Raw genomic sequence first — 19,124 nt, 5'->3', positions numbered from 1 at the left:
CTATTCGAGATTTTGCTTGTCATCTGTCTTCCTAGATTAAGCTACAAAAGGCTTGCCCGTCACTGTTCGCCAGCACGTGACACACGGCAGCAGGTGACAATGGAGAGCGAATGAATGGGCAACCCGGGGTGGGGGGCAAGGAGAGGCAGGATGCACATGTTAATTCACCCTGACAGACAAGGCTCTCCTCCCGACGTGGTCTGGGCTGCCACACTGCACTCATGCACCAGGCATCGCTATCCTTTTCTCCAAGGACGCAGGGTCTGAGGCTTGGTGACACCTAGCATAGGTCTCTGTGCGTGTCGGACCCCAAGGTCTTTCTGTCAGTTTGAGACAGACAGACAACTGGAAGCCGGTTCCCTGCTGCTACATACATGGTTCCTTCTGCCAACACATCTGCTTGCTCACCCCTCAGCCATCTGTCCTACCCTCCCCCTCTGTCAATTATCTGCACTTCTTCTTTCCTGGAGAATGAGGGCCAAAAAATCCCAACCGTGCCTACTTCCTAAGAGAGTGGGAAGGATCAAATATAACAAGGTCCCACACAACATTAGAAGGCTCCCCAAGAGCAGGCGAGCTCTGGGGAGGGCGGGACCCAGCTGTTCTTCACCTCTGTTCTACGGTATCTCCTAGCAGTCATAACAGGATGCCAGGCAACTGACTGTTCAATGAATGGAAATAACACTATTTAATTCATCAGCATAGAAACATAGCAAGGTCAACACTGCCTTCTCCTCTCACAGATAAGAAAGTTGGAGGTGACGTTACTGTGAAGTAACTTGCCCGGAGTCCTGTTGCTCGGCCTTGCTGGCGCCCCAAGGGTAGGGTGGGCCTCCAGCCTCGGGGTCTCCACAGAACCTTGGCTCTGACCCTCCTCCCGCCCACCTCAAACACTCAGAGGATCTCACTGGCCTCTAACGTCACTCTGCCTCACATCACAGGGCTGACATCCCTTCCTGGTGTCATCTCTGGGAAACGCAACCAAACCACGAGGAGCCCCAGGTATGGCCGTTTCTGGGCCAGGAACTCCTGTCCCAGGAAAGCACCACAGGAGACAGAAGGGCGATGTACACAGAGGTGTGTCTCTCGTGATATGGAGCAGTGGGGCCCGGAGGAGGCTGTGACCTGCGGGCGCAGGGAGGCAGGCCAGCGGCTCGCGCCCCCCGCCAGAGCGGTCACCCAAGTAGCGACCTGACGGGCATTACCGTGAGACAGGACAGGATGGGGGGGGTGTGGAGCCACACACGTGAGCGTGAGCGGAACCATGGCAACACTGGCGTGGGACGGTCACACAACAAGGCTGTGGGTAGTGCTTCCTCCGTTTCCTTTCCTTCTGTTGTCAAATGACTTACGAAATGACTTAAAGACATAAGCGACCGGAGGCAGGGAGCTGCCTGCGGCTCCCTGTCTGGCCTGCGCTCTCACCTGGGACTCTCCTGACCTTCACCTGCCCCAGCGGGCCAGCAGGGAACCATAGGTAGCCCTCAGGCCCGACCCAGCCTCATCAGGGTTTAATGACCTTTCTCAAGCTGAAAACAAAAACAAAAACCCCAGCACTGCTGGGAAAAGAGGAGGGCAGAGGAGGCCTGCACATACCAGCGGCCCTAAGTGCCCAGGGACAAGGCCCGGCAGTCCAACCAGCAGCCACGCTGCAAGCCGAGCGCCTCCAATCAGGCCAAACATCTCCCTGTGAATAATCAGCCTGAAGATTTCAGTTACGAAGTTAACGGATGGTGATCCATGAGGTCACCCGCCTCCCCTCCGTGGCCCCACCATTTCCCTTTTTTGGAGGGAGGGGGAAAATGCCTCCCCTGCCACAAAGCAGAACTCACAGCCCCCAGGACTTCCTCACCGTGCCAGGCTCACAGCTAAAGCCAGAGCAAGTGAATCCCAATGGCAAATGGTAAGGTCCCCGAAGGCCCCTGCCCGGGGATGGGACAGCCACATGCGGCTCTGGGGGACTGGCCACAAGGGACAGTCAGAGTCACCAGGCCCAGCCAATCAGCTGTGGGGAATGGAACAGCCCCCCGGAACCCCATGGTGTCTGACTCTCTCCAGGTCCGCCAGGCTGGAGAACAAACAGCCTTTGTACTTAACTCTGGCTGGTGGGCGGGGCTCTGAAGCAGAGTCCTGGAGGGAGGCCCCGGGGTGCCTATCTCCCATGTGTTCACCATCCTGGATTCCATGGAAGCAGCCAGCAGGGGCCTGAAAACCGGGAGTGGCCCTTGAAATGACACCCTCCCACCTCCCCCAGACACCTAAGCACACATGCCTGTTTACACCGACGGTGGGTGCTGCCAAACGGTTCTCCCAACGGCCACCAACGGGACAGCATCAGGGCTCCTGCCACCAGTGTCACGTGGCTGGCTCTTTACAAGCCTGTGACCCGCTAAAACGAGCAGCTCTTCTCCATGCGCACAGCAGTCAAAGCAAGCCCAGTCCACGCCTGAGCAACAGACTCACTAGACTTCACACACCGTGAGGTTGATCTTGCTGGCATGGCTGCTGCCCGCAGACTTTTAAATAAGCCCCTGCTGCTGCTGCTGCTGCTGCTGCTGCTAAGTCACTTCAGTCGTGTCCGATTCTGTGTGACCCCATAGATGGCAGCTCACCGGGCTCCCCTGTCCCTGGGATTCTCCAGGCAAGAACACAGGAGTCGGTTGCCATTTCCTTCTCCAAGGCATGAAAGTGAAAAGTGAAAGGGAAGTCGCTCAGTCCTGTCCTACTCTTTATGACCCCATGGACTGCAGCCTACCAGGCTCCTCTGCCCATGGGATTTTCCAGGCAAGAGTACTGGAGTGGGGTGCCATCGCCTTCTCCCCTGAACTCCTCCCAAACTCCTGCTTTTCTTCCAGGAAAACCTCAGCCCAGCCAACTGCCAGATCCATGTGCCCGTCGAATTGCTTCAGTTCGTCGTTCTGATGTTCATGGAGTGCCCCGAGTCCTGTAACCTGGTGGAGGTGACTAAGACACGACCGCTGCCCTCAGGGAGCTAAGGGGCAGGTGAAAGAGGAAGCAGACAGGTGAATGGAGAGTTCCCGCAGAGCCGTGGGAATGCGGGGTGACTAACAGCTGGGCGGAAGATGAAATTCGAGCTGACCTGGAGGGACAGTCAGTCAAAGCAGAGCAGGCAGGGCAGCTCAGGGAGTGCCGGAGTTACTAGAAATACTGGGTGTGTGAGGCTGGGCCCTGTGTCCGAGGGGCGGGCAGAGACCCCCACAGTGCCCTTGGAGGAGGAAACGGCAGGGAAAGGCCTGCCCGGGGGCTACAGACTTCATTTACAAGCAGTGCGAAACTAGCGACACGCAGGTGGCAACAATGTGATGGGGTGTTATTGATAAAGAACATTTGGGAAGGGCCAGAAAGGAAAGGGCAGCGGTCATTGGTTGAGGCCACGGGAAAAACAAGCCAGGAATGGGTCAAAAAGGCCACGTCCTCACCCCAAGGCTGGCAGATGGCAGCTGCCCCCTTGGTGTGTCTGGAGGGACAGCCCCTGCCAGCCACATGGTGCCAGGCTGTGCTCACACAGCTGCCCAAGCTTCACCCGTGCACATGGAGCCTCTGGCCCCCACAGCTGCCCTGGGGTCAGGCATTATCATCCCATCCAGACGACGACGACGACGAGGTTCAGAACAGCTAAGGAGCTTACTCAACAGTTCACAGCTAATAAAAGACAGGTCAGCATTTAAACAGAGGTTTCTGATTGCAGCACGCCCCCAAAACTCTTTCAAATAAACAGCCTCAAGGCTTGGGAGTGCTTTCTGCACAGGAGCCACCAAAGAGTGACCATGTCCATTACTGAGTGAGAAAAGCAACAAAGCCACCAACTGCTAGAGCTGCAAAGACCTCAGAGAGCACCCGGTCCAACAAAAACTACATCCAGAGGCCCAGGGCATGTGTTCAATCAGAATCTTGCAGGGTAAGACTCAGGAATCTGCATGTTTCAAGAGCTGGCCCACTCCGAGGTCATGATTCTAGTGCATGGCCCCAGCTGAGGAGCCTCTGAGTCAGATCACATCCCTCCTCTCAAAGAGGCTGACCCAGGGGAGGAAATGACCTGTATGAAGCCACCCCAAGCTGCCTGTGGTCCCCAGGGTGGGCTCTGCATCAGAGTAGACAGGATGAGAAGAAACAGAGAAATCTCTCATGCAACATAAACACGGGCCACGAGAGACCCAGGCAGAGCACAGCACGAGAAGGCCAAGAGCTGGGCTGGTCTAGACCGGGGGTTTAGATTTCAATCGGACTGGTACTTGTCTATTTTATCATGTTGCCTGGAGCCATGCAAGAAGGTGACCGGAACTTGAATTCCCAGGTCATTCTATGGGCTGCCCAGTGCCCACCACACCCTTCCCTTACTTGGGAAGGTTCCATGTGGAGTCCTGGGAGAGGATGAGCCAGCTTCATGCTCTAGAAGCTAAAAGTGCCCACTACTCGCTGTCCCAGCAGAGAGAGGGGCCAGCAAACAGACTTTTCTCTGGAAGTGTTGGCAGCAAGCAGCTGCAGTGTCCAGACATTTGAGGGCAAGCCCTTTTTCTGTGAAATGCTGGGCTTCTTTCTGCCTGCCTGTCTCCATGGTATGCTCTCTTTTTTTACAAATGAACAAACCAACCAACCAACCAGCCAGAAGAGATTTCTGTTGCTTGCAACTAAGTATGCTGGCTTCATGTGGCCACATATAAGAACAGTCCAACATCATGAGCATCACTTTAAGCATTCCACGTTTCTTAGATACCCTGACTCATCTGATCCACAGGGAGGCCCTGGATACAAGCCAGGCAAAGGTCCTGAGGCCTGGTTTGCAAATGGAGCAGCTGGGCTGGGGATATAAAGTGTTCTGTGGATGTGTTTCCAGAATCCCCCCAGGTCCACCACAAAGGCCGATGGCAGATGCAGGCAAGCCAAAGGTCTCACCTGGGTTCCTCTCACTATCCCTCCATCCCAACCTGGAGCTGAGCCTGAAATGTGCAAGGCCCCCACCCTGGAACCCCAGTTCAAACAGCAAATTCTTGACAAGTCAACTCCCAGGCAAGTCAGCGGTTTACAGAGCAACAAAGTGCGCTGAAGCTCCTAGGAGACTAGAAGCTATTTTAACCTCTGATCAGCTGCTTCTCAGAGTGTCACAGTCTGAGAAGTACAGGGAAGACAGCTGTCTCCTCTCTGGTGCGATCTCCAAGTGATAAAGTCCTCATTAAAACCAAATTTAAACTACAAGCCAGAACTGGCACATTTATTTGTGGGGGAAAAAATTGCTTGAACAAGGTCTTTCGGTTTTCACCTACACATATTTCCTCTGGAAGCAAAGCAGTTTTTCTTTTAACCATGTGCTGGGCTGAAAGGTTGAGAAGCTGAACCACACAAAGCAGCAGAGCTGTGGGACTCCTGAATTCATGGCCCTCTCTGAGCAGCACTTTCCAAAAGTGCAGAGGGGTGTTAAATGAGGGAGCGTCTGTGACGTGTGGAGCTCTCTGCTGTGGCCGCACCATGAACAGTAGGCGCCGACCACGACAATGATGACAGTGGGGCCGGACGCTCTCACCTGCACCCTGAGCACGAGGCCCCCGAATTCCATCACCCAAGTGAGGCCTGCTCCCCTCACCCCATCTCTGAAAAGGGGCACATGACTGACTCCACACGCACTCCTCTCTCCTCCCCTCCCTTCATCTCGAGGAGAACCTAGGCCTTGCGCTTGAGCTGACCACGGTTTAGAAGGGCAGCTCCATCATGCGTGCAGGGGACGTGAGTCCAGGTCAGAAAAGCCAGCCGCAGTGTGCGGGGTTGCTGGGGCAGGGGCTTCCACAGGCGGTCTCCCTGAAGTCAGACACCTTTCCACCGGCCTATTCTGCTTCCACCCCACCCTCCTTCTCCCAGGGCTCCAGAGAGCCAGCCCCTCACACCCCTCCTCATGGGTTTTTGCGGCACCTCCACCAGGTCAGAGTTAGGCCGCCTGGAACACAAAGCCCAAATGAAGAGGTGACCCACAGGCCAGCCAATAAGATACAGGAGATTCGCACTGGGTCCAGGACTCCCTCCTCCACACAGCTCACCCCTCCTGCGCCTCTCCAGCTGTGTCACACACACACACACACCCGGCTCTCAAGGACTCCTGGACCCAGCAGAGAACCGCCTCTCCAGCTGTCACACACACACACACACACACACACACACACACACACACACACACACACACACACACACACACACACACACACACACCCGGCTCTCAAGGACTCCTGGACCCAGCAGAGAACCGCCTCTCCAGCTGTCACACACACACACACACACACACACACACACACACACACACACACACCCGGCTCTCAAGGACTCCTGGACCCAGCAGAGAACCGCCTCTCCAGCTGTCACACACACACACACACACACCCGGCTCTCAAGGACTCCTGGACCCAGCAGAGAACCGCCTCTCCAGCTGCCACACACACACACACACACACACACACACACACACACACACACACACACTTAGCATTCAGATCACCCTGCCAGACCCTGAGTGCAGCCCTGCCCTGCACACGAGGAGAGATGGGTTGGTTGGGAGGAGACGGAGTGCTCTCCTTGAAAGGGCAGCCACTCGCATTTTCTCTAGACAGAGCAGCTCTTGAGAGCCCAGAGTCAATACAGCCCTGGAGTGTAGATTTTACTCCCCACTGGGCATCGTTACCACAGCAACTGTTTCTCCTCTAGGAATTCTTTCAAGAGTACAAGCTGTTGCTTCCTTCCAAAACAAAACCGAGGAGAAGTCAGCCACCCAGGAGTGAGGGAAGGGCCCCGGAGGAAGCAGGGCCAGCCGTGACCCCCAGCCACAGCGAGCTCCGCCACGGGGTCTCCTAGATCTCTGCGGAGGCTTAGAAACTAGACATGCGAGTCCTCCCAGCTGTTCAGGATGTGTGTGTTGGGGGGAGGGCAGTGTTGAGGGCGTGGGGCGTGGGGCGTGTGTGCTTTGGGGAGTTATGGGATGCATACAGGGGTGGGATGAGGGGACTCAGGGTTGGGAGTACAGGAGGTGTGGGCGTAGCCTGGCAGGTTGCTGTTTGGGGTGTGTGGGGAGGTGCGCGGGTAGGGGGCTGGGGGTATGTGAGGAGGTGTGGGGTGCAATGATGCAAGGGAGTCAATGGGGGTGGGAGGTTTGGGGGTATACTGTTGCGTGTATGTGGAGGTGAGTTGGGGGTATCTGGGGGGTGGGAAAATATGAGGGTGTCTGTTGGGGGGAGGCATTCTTCAGTACCCCAGGACGAAACATGGGGCATATCTTCTCCTGAAACAAGAACACAAAGGGGAAAGGGGGAAAGAGACACACTGGGAAAACGGGACTCACGTACACACACTACTGCTGTGCTGTGCTTAGTCGCTCAGCCACGTCCAACCCTGCGACCCAATGGGCTGTAGCCCGCCGGGCTCCTCTGATCATGGGGATTCTCCAGGCAGGAATACTGGAGTGGGTTGCCATGCTCTCCTCTAGGGGATCTTCCAGACCCAGGGACTGAACCCAGGTCTCCCGCATTGCAGGCGGCCGTCTGAGCCCCCAGGGAAGCCCAAGCATGCTGGGGTGAGTAGCCTATGCCTTTTCCAGGAGATCTTTCCGACCCAGGAATTGAACGGGGGTCTCCTGCATCGCAAGTGGGGTTCTTTACCAGCTGAGCTACCAGAGAAACCCATACACATTGCTGCTGCTGCTGCTGCTGCTAAGTCGCTTCAGTCACGTCCGACTCTGTGCGACCCCATAGACGGCAGCCCACCAGGCTCCCCCGTCCCTGGGGTTCTCCAGGCAAGAACGCTGAATGGGTTGCCATTTCCTTCTCCAAAGCATGAAAGTGAAGAGTGAAAGTGAAGTCGCTCAGTCGTGCCCGACTCTTAGCGACCCCATGGACTGCAGCCCCCCAGGCTCCTCCGTCCGTGGGATTTTCCAGGCAAGAGCACTGGAAAGGAGTGGGGTGCCACTGCCTTCTCCGATACACGTCACTACTATGTATAAAATAGGCAACTAGTAAGGACCTAGTCTATAGCACAGGAACTCCACTCAATACTCTGTAATGGGCTCTGTGGGAGAAGGATCTAAAAAAGGGTGGACATATGTCTATGTGTAACTGATTTTCTTTGCTGTACACTTGAAACTAACACAACATTATAAATTAACTGGACTCCAACAAACACAGTTTTTTAAATAATAATAATAGCACAGATTGCATTTCAATCCTGGATTACAATACTTAGTACTACAGAGCAACCACATCCTGCTCCAAGGGTCAGCAGGCGGGAATGTCAAACACAAAGCCCGAGTTCAGACAACTGACCTAGAAGCAACTGCTCGAGGCAACTCATATTTCTAGTCAGAACACCCCCCAGTTGCTCCAGAGTGTGGACAGAGTGGACGGAGTCTAAGTGGCTTTGGGGAGCCAGGCTGACAGGCCCCCGCAGTCCTCATGAGTCCGAAATAAGTCCCTTCCGGTGCACAAAGCCAACAGGCTCAGAGTTATGGGACACAGAACACGCAGGACAACTGCCCAGGCCATGAAATGTCTAAATCCTTGTCAAAATAAATCTGAGTTGTCCCTGCTCCAAGGAGCTGCCTATCTCTTGGGGGGCTGGCATGAACTGGGACTCAGTAACATTCAAAGCAAAAAAAAAAACAACTCACTACTACTATTATTATAGTAACTACAACTACTATCAGATGCTGCGGGGGAATTCCCTAGTGGTCCAGTAGCTAAGACTCTGAGCTCCCAATGCAGGAGGCCTGGGTCCGATCCCTGGTCAGGAGACCAGATCCCACATGTCACAACTAAAGAGTCCACGGTCTGCATCTAATACCTGGCACAGCCACATAAATAAATATTTTTTAAAAAAAGAAGTTGCGGGAGATTAGCAGTATGTCTTATCAAGGACACTGCATGCCAAACATTCAGAGAGAAATAGTCTTCTTTCTAAACAAATAAATGCCAGATAATAAATAGTGCTGAGTCACTGATATCCATTTGGGGAGAAAATCTTGACATCTACTTTAAACGATGTAAAAATAAATTTCAGATGGATAGGCAATCTAAAGGTGAAAGGTAAAACAATAACACTTTTAGAATACAACACAAGGGAATATCAACATGACCCAGAGTATGCAGTCATTTCCTTAAATGGGCCACGAAGCATTAGCGGAAAAAATGGATAAATTGGCCTACGTTAAATGAAGAATTTCTCTTCATCAAAGAATGTGATTAAAAGCAAGACAGGTCGAGATCCAGAGAGACAGCTAGAGTACATATATAGAACAAAGGACGCGCTCAAGACTGGAATAAAGAACTCTCCAAAATCAATAGGAAAAAGTGCCAGGCAACCCAATGGATGGCACCATTGATTCAATGGACATGAGTGTGAGCAAACTCGGGGAGACAGTGAAGAACAGGGAAGCCTGGTATGCTGCAGTCCATAGGGTCACAAAGAGCTGGACACAACTGAGCAACTGAACAACAACCCAATAAAAGGCATAACAGGCACTTCACATAAATATACGAAAAGGTACAGAATTTTATTAGTTAGGAAGAAAATGCAAATTTAAACCACAAAGGGATACCCCTGCACTTCCATCAGCAAGGCTAACATGAAAAGGACTAACCATATCAAGTACTGGAAAGAACTCTCAGACACTGCCGGTGGGAGTGTAAAACTGTGTAAGCATTTTGGAAAACTGTTGAGTAAGTGATAGCTGCTCAGCTATGTCCGACTCTTTGCGACCCCATGGGCTGCAGCCTGCCAGGCTCCTTTGTCCATGGAATTCACTAGGCAAGAATGCTGGAGTGGGTTGCCATTTGTTTCTCCAGGGGATCCTCCTGACCCAGGGATCGAATACAGGTCTCCTGCACTGCAGACAGATTCCTTACTATCTGAGCCATCAGGGAAGCCTACTATTAAGAGACATTTCTAAGTATAAAGACAAGTCAACTTGAAAAGTATCACCAGATACATGCTTGACTTTATCTTATAATCTATAGATAATACAATAGAATGTGTAATGAATCCATATACCTTTTCCAAAGGAATATCCGAGACAGAAGTAGCAATAAAGTTATACACTGTTAGGCAGTATCTAACCCCCTTTGCCTCCAAGGCAAACCATTCAATATCACGGTAATCCAAGTCTATGCCCCAACCAGGAACGCTGAAGAAGCTGAAGTTGAACGGTTCTATGAAGACCTACAAGACCTTTTAGAACTAACACCCAAAAAAGATGTCCTTTTCATTATAGGGGACTGGAATGCAAAAGTAGGAAGTCAAGAAACACCTGGAGTAACAGGCAAATTTGGCCTTGGAATGCGGAATGAAGCAGGGCAAAGACTAATAGAGTTTTGCCAAGAAAATGCACTGGTCATAGCAAACACCCTCTTCCAACAACACAAGAGAAGACTCTACACATGGACATCACCAGACGGTCAACACCGAAATCAGACTGATTATATTCTTTGCAGCCAAAGATGGAGAAGCTCTATACAGTCAACAAAAACAAGACCAGGAGCTGACTGTGGCTCAGATCATGAACTCCTTATTACCAAATTCAGACTTAAATTGAAGAAAGTAGGGAAAACTGCTAGACCATTCAGGTATGACCTAAATCAAATCCCTTATGATTACACAGTGGAAGTGAGAAATAGACTTAAGGGCCTGGATCTGATAGATAGAGTGCCTGATGAACTATGGAATGAGGTTCGTGACATTGTACAGGAGACAGGGATCAAGACCATCCCCATGGAAAAGAAATGCAAAAAAGCAAAATGGCTGTCTGGGAAGGCCTCACAAATAGTTGTGAAAAGAAGAGGTGAAAAGCAAAGGAGAAAAGGAAAGATATAAGCATATGAATGCAGAGTTCCAAAGAATAGCAAGAAGAGATAAGAAAGCCTTCTTCAGTGATCAATGCAAAGAAATAGAGGAAAACAACAGAATGGGAAAGACTAGAGATCTCTTCAAGAAAATTAGAGATACCAAGGGAACATTTCATGCAAAGATGGGCTCGATAAAGACCAGAAATGGTCTGGACCTAACAGAAGCAGAAGATATTAAGAAGAGGTGGCAAGAATACACAGAAGAACTGTACAAAAAAGATCTCCATGACCCAGATAATCACGATGGTGTGATCACTCACCTAGAGCCAGACATCCTGGAATATGAAGTCAAGTGGGCCTTAGAAAGCATCACTATGAACAAAGCTAGTGGAGGTGATGGAATTCCAGTTGAACTATTTCAAATCCTGAAAGATGATGCTGTGAAAGTGCTGCACTCAATATGCCAGCAAATTTGGAAAACTCAGCAGTGGCCACAGGACTGGAAAAGGTCAGTTTTCATTCCAATCCCAAAGAAAGGCAATGCCAAAGAATGCTCAAACTACCGCACAATTGCACTCATGTCACATGTTAGTAAAGAAATACTCAAAATTCTCCAAGCCAGACTTCAGCAATACGTGAACCATTAACTCCCTGATGTTCAAGCTGGTTTTAGAAAAGGCAGAGGAACCAGAGATCAAATTGCCAACATCCGCTGGATCATGGAAAAAGCAAGAGAGTTCCAGAAAAACATCTATTTCTGCTTGATTGACTATGCCAAAGCCTTTGACTGTGTGGATCACAATAAACTGTGGAAAATTCTGAAAGAGATGGGAATACCAGACCACCTGACCTGCCTCTTGAGAAATCTGTATGCAGGTCAGGAAGCAACAGTTAGAACTGGACATGGAACAACAGACTGGTTCCAAATAGGAAAAGGAGGAGTACGTCAAGGCTGTATATAGTCACCCTGCTTATTTAACTTACATGCAGAGTACATCATGAGAAACGCTGGACTGGAAGAAACACAAGCTGGAATCAAGATTGCTGGGAGAAATATCAATAACCTCAGATATGCAGAAGACACCAGCCTTATGGCAGAAAGCAAAGAGGAACTAAAAAGCCTCTTGATGAAAGTGAAAGAGGAGAGTGAAAAAGTTGGCTAAAAGCTCAACATTCAGAAAACGAAGATCATGGCATCCAGTTCCATCACTTCATGGGAAATAGACGGGAAACAGTGGAAACAGTGTCAGACTTTATTGTTTTGGGCTCCAAAATCACTGCAGATGGTGACTGCAGCCATGAAATTAAACGACGCTTACTCCTTGGAAGAAAAGTTATGATCAACCTAGATAGCATATTAAAAAGCAGAGACATTACTTTGCCGACTACGGTCCGTCTAGTCAAAGCTATGGTTTTTCCAGTAGTCATGTATGGATGTGAGAGTTGGACTGTGAAGAAAGCTGAGCGCCGAAGAATTGATGCTTTTGAACTGTGGTGTTGGAGAAGACTCTTGACAGTCCCTTGCACTGCAAGGAGATCCAACCAGCCCATTCTGAAGGAGATCAACCCTGGGATTTCTTTGGAAGGAATGATGCTAAAGCTGAAGCTCCAGTACTTTGGCCACCTCATGAAAAAAGTTGACTCATTGGAAAAGACTTTGATGTTGGGAGGGATTGGGGGTAGGAGGAGAAGGGGACGACAGAGGATGAGATGGCTGGATGGCATCACGGACTCAATGGACATGAATCTGAGTGAACTCTGGGAGATGGTGATGGACAGGGAGGCCTGGCGTGCTGCGATTCATGGGGTCGCAGAGTCGGACACGACAGAGCAACTGAACTGAACTGAACTGAACCCCCTTTGCTGTCTAAGCTCTGTAACCAGGGGATCTCGTCTAGCCCCAATGCTTCGAATCCTCCTACACAAGCGTCTTTCAGCAGATGCCTGCCTGACAGTCTCTCTCCACTTAGGTGTCTAAAAGTCATCTCAGAACTAAAGTGGCCTAAACTGGACTCCTGATTTCCCCTGCAAGACCACTCTCCCCTGGACTTATCTCAGGAACAAGGGCCTCTACCTGCCCCTCCCATGGAAGCCCCTGGAGGCAGGGATGCAGTCTTATTCACGGGTTAGATCCCTAGTGCCTGACAAACAGCTGGTGCTCAATAAATACTTGTTGGGTGGCTGGCTGCAGAGTTTCTGCAGTTAGGAAGGGCTCCAGAAAAGGGAGTGTTCCATTTCCTTTTGTCAAGGGGGGATATCCAGGGAGTGATCGGGGATTTCCAGATAAATACCGTACCAGAATCATCTGGGAAACTTCAAAAATGCTCGGATTTCTAGCCACTATCCTAAGATCCCAATAGGAGGTTTCAGACGGAGCCAGGGAAGAAACTGCAAGTTGTCTCCCTAGGCGATTCTGGGGCACCAGTAGGTGTGAGGACCTCTGATTGATTCAACACCTTTATTTGACAAATGAACAAGTCCAGGGCCCTCTGAGGGGATGACTCAATCCAACGTTTCAATACTGGTTCGTCAACTGGTGTCTGTGTGGGGAGCCCACCATGAGGTTCTCCCTTTCACTGGCCTCTAAGACCTCGGGCTCCGAGCAGAGGTGGGGAAGTGAAGATTGGCCCTTAGGATGAACGGGTACAGCACACCTCATCCAGGTTGCAGCTCTGCAAATTCACTTTTTCTTTTTTTGGTTAATCTAAACCTCCTGCACTAAAAATGAATTCTGTTGATACCTTCAAGGAATCAGGGCTGGGCTGAGTAAAGTCAGGGGGCCAGGAGGATGTCCTCTTTGCTTCCGCTGGAAACAGGGTGGGCTCCACCCACTATCATCCAACAGAGAGGGCTGGAGGACCACCTGACCTCCCGCTTCCAGGAGGGCAGTAGAGACAGGACAGACACCCACGTTGGTAAAAGGCCCGTGTGCAAGACTTTAAGATGGACCCTTTTGGCCCCCTTCTCTGTGCTCCTGGCTACTGACGAGGTCTGGATTTTACAGACAGAGACAGGGAGGTCTAGAGCTTTCAAGATTTGCTCTCATCCCAAAGAGGGGATGAGTGGAGCTGAGATTTGAACCAGATAGTCTACACACAAAGCACAGGCTCTCTGCTTTGTCTTGCGGATCCCTCCAGGCAACCTGGTGGCAATTTCTGTACCTGATGGGAAGGTGACCTCTTCTTCAGGGCTGCTTGTTCCCAAGCTCCTGGGGGTGAGGAGTGGAGAGGGACACAGGGCCAGAGCTGAAGGGACCACTCAGGACTGACAACATGACAAAGCACAGACATGAGAGGTCCCCACAGCCCTAGGTCTCCTGACCTATTAAACAGGGAGTACTCAACGTCTATCTTAAAGGACTGCTTCAGGAATGAACAAGTCACGAGACCCTATAAGCAGTCATGTAAATGTTCGGTCTGCCAACCTGCAAAAGGCTGTCAACCCAGGAGACATAACTGCCTCAAGTGACCTAGCAATCAGGCTGCTGGGCATGGGGATGCGGCCACATGGGGTGGGGACAGAGACAGCTTCCTGAGAGATGAGCTGGTCACGGACAAGTCAGACTACCCCTGCCGCCCCAGCTCGCTGGACTCTCCTCCACCATCCCTCACTTGCTGCCACCCTCTGCTGCCCACAACCCATGCGAGCCCTTCCCTCAAGCTCCCTCTTATTCCCTCACCCCACACTGGCTAGGACTTTACCCACAACACCCAGGTCAGAGAGTTTCAACCCGCTCCCCTCTGCCGGCACTGCTTCCGCTCTCCATACGCTCGTGTCTTGAGTGTGAAGATCACAGCTGCACCAGCGAATTTCCGTCAGCATTCAACTCCAGTGGGTGCACACTCAAAAGGTCAGGAGTATACATCGGCTGGAGACACTGGCTACAAAGACTGACAACTTCAAAGCCCTCTACCCCAACTCTAAAACCCGAGGCTGACGTGATGGTCACCTGGGTTGCCACCTGCCCTCTCCTTCTTGGCTCTTAATGGGAGTTCAGGTGAGACACAGTCTCTTATGAATTGGATGAGATGGAGCAAGCCCTCCAGAGATACACTGTTCTATAAGGCAGTCATACATAAAGGATGGCTGTCCAAATATAAACTAATTTGCGTGTGTACTAAGTCGCTTCAGTTGTGTCTGACTCTTTGCGACCCCATGGACTGTAGCCCACCAGGCTCCTCTGTCCATTGGATTCTCCAGACAAGAATAGTGGAGTGAGGTTGCCATGCCCTCCTCCAAGGGATCTTCCCAACTCAGGGATCGAACCTGGGTTTCCTGCGATTCCTGCACTGCAGGCGATTTCTTTTCCACTGAGTCACCAGGGAAGCCCATGGAATAAAATTAACGCACGTTAGCCACATTTCAAGGGTTCAAGAGCCACATGTGGCTCGCGGCTGCAGCGTGAGACAGCACAGATTGTATGGAAAACCCTGAACAGCACTGTTCTGTTCTCTAGAGCGGAAAACAGGAACTGCTGTTGAACCTGAAAGCTGACAGCCAGACCTTGGCCCTGAGGTCACACCCAATCCCTGAGGGGCTGGCTGAGCAGACAACCAGTCTCCAAGTCTCGGGGCAGAAAGAGACAGTCCAATCCAGGCCAAATGTCAGAAGAACCAACAGCCAAGGGGCGAATGTTTGTGCCAACTGAATCACTTTTGGAAGCCTCCATCTGGCTGCTGATGAGGACGAGATCAGAGAAGAAAGTGGCCTCAAGGTGCCCTGGTGGCCAGGACGGAAGAGAATGACACAGAGCTTCATCGACAGCCTTGAACTGTTCACCTACTCACCTGGCTTGGAACTTCCGGATGAGCATCAGGAAACGAGGTTCCAATACTACAATACAGAAGTATGTGCCCAGGGAAGGCTGGCTGCCCTCCCAGCCGGAAGTTCTGGCTGCTGTAGAACTTGGCCACCGGACTGCCCAGCAGCACTTTCAGACCCCATTCCTGCCAACTGTGTGCTGTCAAACCCTCTGGAGCATCCCTGCTGGGCTCTCTGTGCCCCTGAATGTCCCCATCTCTGAACTGTTCCTGTGGAACATTCCTTTCCAGCTACTTTAATACTCCATCCTCAGTCCCATCCATCATGACTCAGCTCATGTTCCACTCTGCCTTCCCGTGAAGCATCCCTGGACCCAGCGTGGCTTTCCCAGGAACCCCAGGAGCATGGTCGAATATTGTATGTGGTCTCTCCACCTGTCACCCTGGACTGGCTGACTTGCAGGATGCTGCTACAAGTGAGGCTGCCCCTGAATAAAAGCCCCCTCTAGCAGAGGGTCTTGCTTGGGCAAGAATCCAGCAGAGTTACTTAGCCTTCATCACCTTGGGCATCCCAGCACCTTGGAACACAGCATCTTGCCCCCTCTCAAATCAGTGGCATCATGTGGGCTAGCAAGGAAGCACTCTGGAAAACTGCCGAGCTGCACAACCATGATGGAGCTTTACTACTGAATAATACATGGAAACCTGTGACCGGAATCTTGAGTCCGTCTGTCACTCTCTCAGGACAGATTCCTCTAGATGACACTACATTATGAGTTTACAGTCTTGTGAGAGAGAAGAAGATAAACCATGAGGAAAATCAACCTCATGCCTGAAACCATGATACCTCCAGCAAAACCATGCGCACAGATGGTATCAATGAAGGACCTGCCACTGAGTCTAGGGGGCCAGCAGGGAGCCACCCCCATGGGGCAGACAGGCACTCTCCATCAACAGGCTGAGGCAGTGCTCAAGCCTGGAGTCTGCCCCACGGCGGCCTCATCCTCACATCAGAGGAATGAACTATAAAAGCGGGGCACGACTGCCTCTCTGGGTGAGGAGACCCCTCGTTTCCTATCTCCTAGCAGCAGGCAGGCCGTACTTCCTCCCCACTCACAAGTCCCACAGGAAATGACTGTGGGCTGGAAAATTAACTCTGAGTGTAGACCCTTGACTGGCTTTTTCCCAGGCATCTACCCCAACAATAACGTCACTCTAGAACTGTGAAGATTAAATATGACACTAAAACCACAGGAAACGAAAGGTAAGAAAAGATAAATCAGCATTCATCAAAATTTTAAGAACTGTCGTGCATCAAAGGACACTACCGATAAAGTGAAAAGACAGCCCACAGAATGGGAGAAAATACTTGCAAATCCCATATCTGACCACAGTTTAATATCCAGAGTATGTAAAGAAATCAACCACAACTCAACAGCAGAAAGACAAACCACCTAATTAAAAACGGGCAAAGGACATGAATAGATATTTCGCCAAAGAACATATAGCAAATGGAAAATCATAAAAAGGTGCTCAACGGCAATAATCATCAGGGAAATGCAAACCAAAACCACAATGAGACACCACTTCACACCTACCAGGAGAGCTAGAATTTATTTTTAAAGGAACATCACAAGTCTTGGCAAGTATGTAGAGAGGTTGGAACCCTCATGCATTGCGGATGGTAGTGGAAAATGATACAGCTGCTGTGTGAAATAGCTTGGCAGTTTCTCAAAAAGTTAAACACAGAATTACAAGCAATTTCACTCCTTAGATATATACTCAGAACTAAAAACAGGGACTCAAAGATTTATACACCAAAAAGTACACCAATATACCAGTGGCAGTATTAATCACAACTGCCAAAAGGTGTCCGTGAACAGATGACTAAATAACATGTGTTCTGTGTATATACATATAAGGTGAGTGTGTATGTGTACATACATATATATAAAATGGAATATTATTCAGCTTTTAAAAGGAAACTGTTACATACTAGAATGGATGGACCCAGAATTACAAGCATTATTTCACTAAGTGAAACAAGCCAAAGACAAAAGCACAAATACTGAAAGATTCCTTTCTATATGAGATATTTACATTAGGCAAATTCAGAGAGACAGAAAGTAGGTTAGCAGCTACAAGGGGCCGGGGTAAGAGAGGAATGGGGAGTTATTGCTTAATGGCTGCAGAGTTTCTGTTTAGAGTGATGAAAACGTTGCAGAAATAGTGGTGACGGTTGCGCAACATTTGTGAATCTATTTAATGCCGATGAAAAACAGTTAAATGGCAAATTTGAGGTCACCCAGATTTTACCAAAATAAAAAAGCATATCAAAAAAAAGAAAAGGAACTGTGGCAAGTAAGGCCACACCCATCCTTGTTGGTGTGAAGAAGGGCCAGAATCAGGACTAGTTAGGGTCTTAATCAGAAAAGATTAAGGTATGTGGGCAGCTTGGATTGAGGTCTATACTTTTTTGCCACTGTTGTTTTTGGGGGGATGTAATTCATAAAACCTTAAGGAATCACAAAATACATAGGAAGGTTTCTCAACTTGCCCCACTCTGCCTCAGGGAAACCAGTCCAATCCAGTGAGTGAAGACAGCCACCCCCTGTTCTCGTGGTCCCTCCTCACCCCAGCGTTCATTTAGGGTACCTCCTCATTACGTGACAAATAAAACCGCCTCATGTTTATTGGTCTCAGTGCTTCTACCTACAAATCAGCCCTCCTCCTTCCTTCTTCTCAAGGTTGTCATCAACACCAGATAAGATAAGCCAGGCAGGTGGTATCATTAACCATGTTAAATCTGAAAATACTGTTGCCTTTAATAAAGAAATTAAACTGCCAGAGCTACTGAGTAAAAGAGGAGCACCAGCCACACCCCATCTCTCTTTTCTTCTTTCCTTTTCTTCATAACACCATCTCCATCTAACACAAGATGTATTTTGCTTGACCGAGTGCTCCCCAAGCTACATGGAAGCTGCCTGGGGCACAGGCTTCTGTGTGCTTGGTTCACTGTGGCACCTCCAGCGTCTGAACGGCTGGTGCACGGTGCGTGCGCAACAGACACCTGCTGAACACAAGGAGTACTAGCTCTAATAACCCATGTTCAAACAAACCAAACAACACTTCATCGCCTACCACTGCTGCACCGCTGACACCACTGTGTGGAAACTGAAGAATCAACTAAACATTCTAACTTCCCTTTGTAAGCAGGAAAAGGCCTATACGAGTGGAATAATCAAGAGCTCCTAGCTAGACCTGCCAAAAAAGGATGTTCAATGAGGACATGATCTTATATGCAGAAAACCCCAAAGAGCCCACCAAAACAGACAAACAACCCACCCAGATAAAAACAAATAAGAATAAAAATAAAAACAAAAAACTCAGGAACAATAACAAATTCAGCAAAGTTCCAGGATACAAAATCAACTGATGAAAATCAGCAGCACTTCTGGCAAAGAGCAACCTGAAAGGAATTTAAGACAATAATCCTATTTACAACAGCATGAGAAAGAATAAAATACTGAGGAACACT

General features: G+C 50.0%; 1 protein-coding gene and 1 long non-coding RNA gene across 2 annotated transcripts in view; one reads left to right on the top strand and one right to left on the bottom strand.

Annotated features, from left to right (window-relative positions):
- Positions 1-19,124, bottom strand: part of CCDC12 (coiled-coil domain containing 12) — a 43,225-nt gene that overhangs the window by 18,895 nt on the left and 5,206 nt on the right. The gene's annotated exons all lie outside the window — the stretch shown is intronic.
- LOC121817258 (uncharacterized) lies at positions 1,235-8,575 on the top strand. Its single transcript, XR_006057089.2, has 2 exons — positions 1,235-1,903; positions 2,856-8,575. It is a non-coding gene; the product is annotated as an uncharacterized LOC121817258 (long non-coding RNA).

This window comes from Ovis aries, chromosome 19 (assembly GCF_016772045.2).
Source record: "Ovis aries strain OAR_USU_Benz2616 breed Rambouillet chromosome 19, ARS-UI_Ramb_v3.0, whole genome shotgun sequence".
In the NCBI taxonomy this organism is placed as follows: Eukaryota; Metazoa; Chordata; class Mammalia; order Artiodactyla; family Bovidae; genus Ovis; species Ovis aries.
This window is presented reverse-complemented; position numbering and strand designations above follow the sequence as displayed.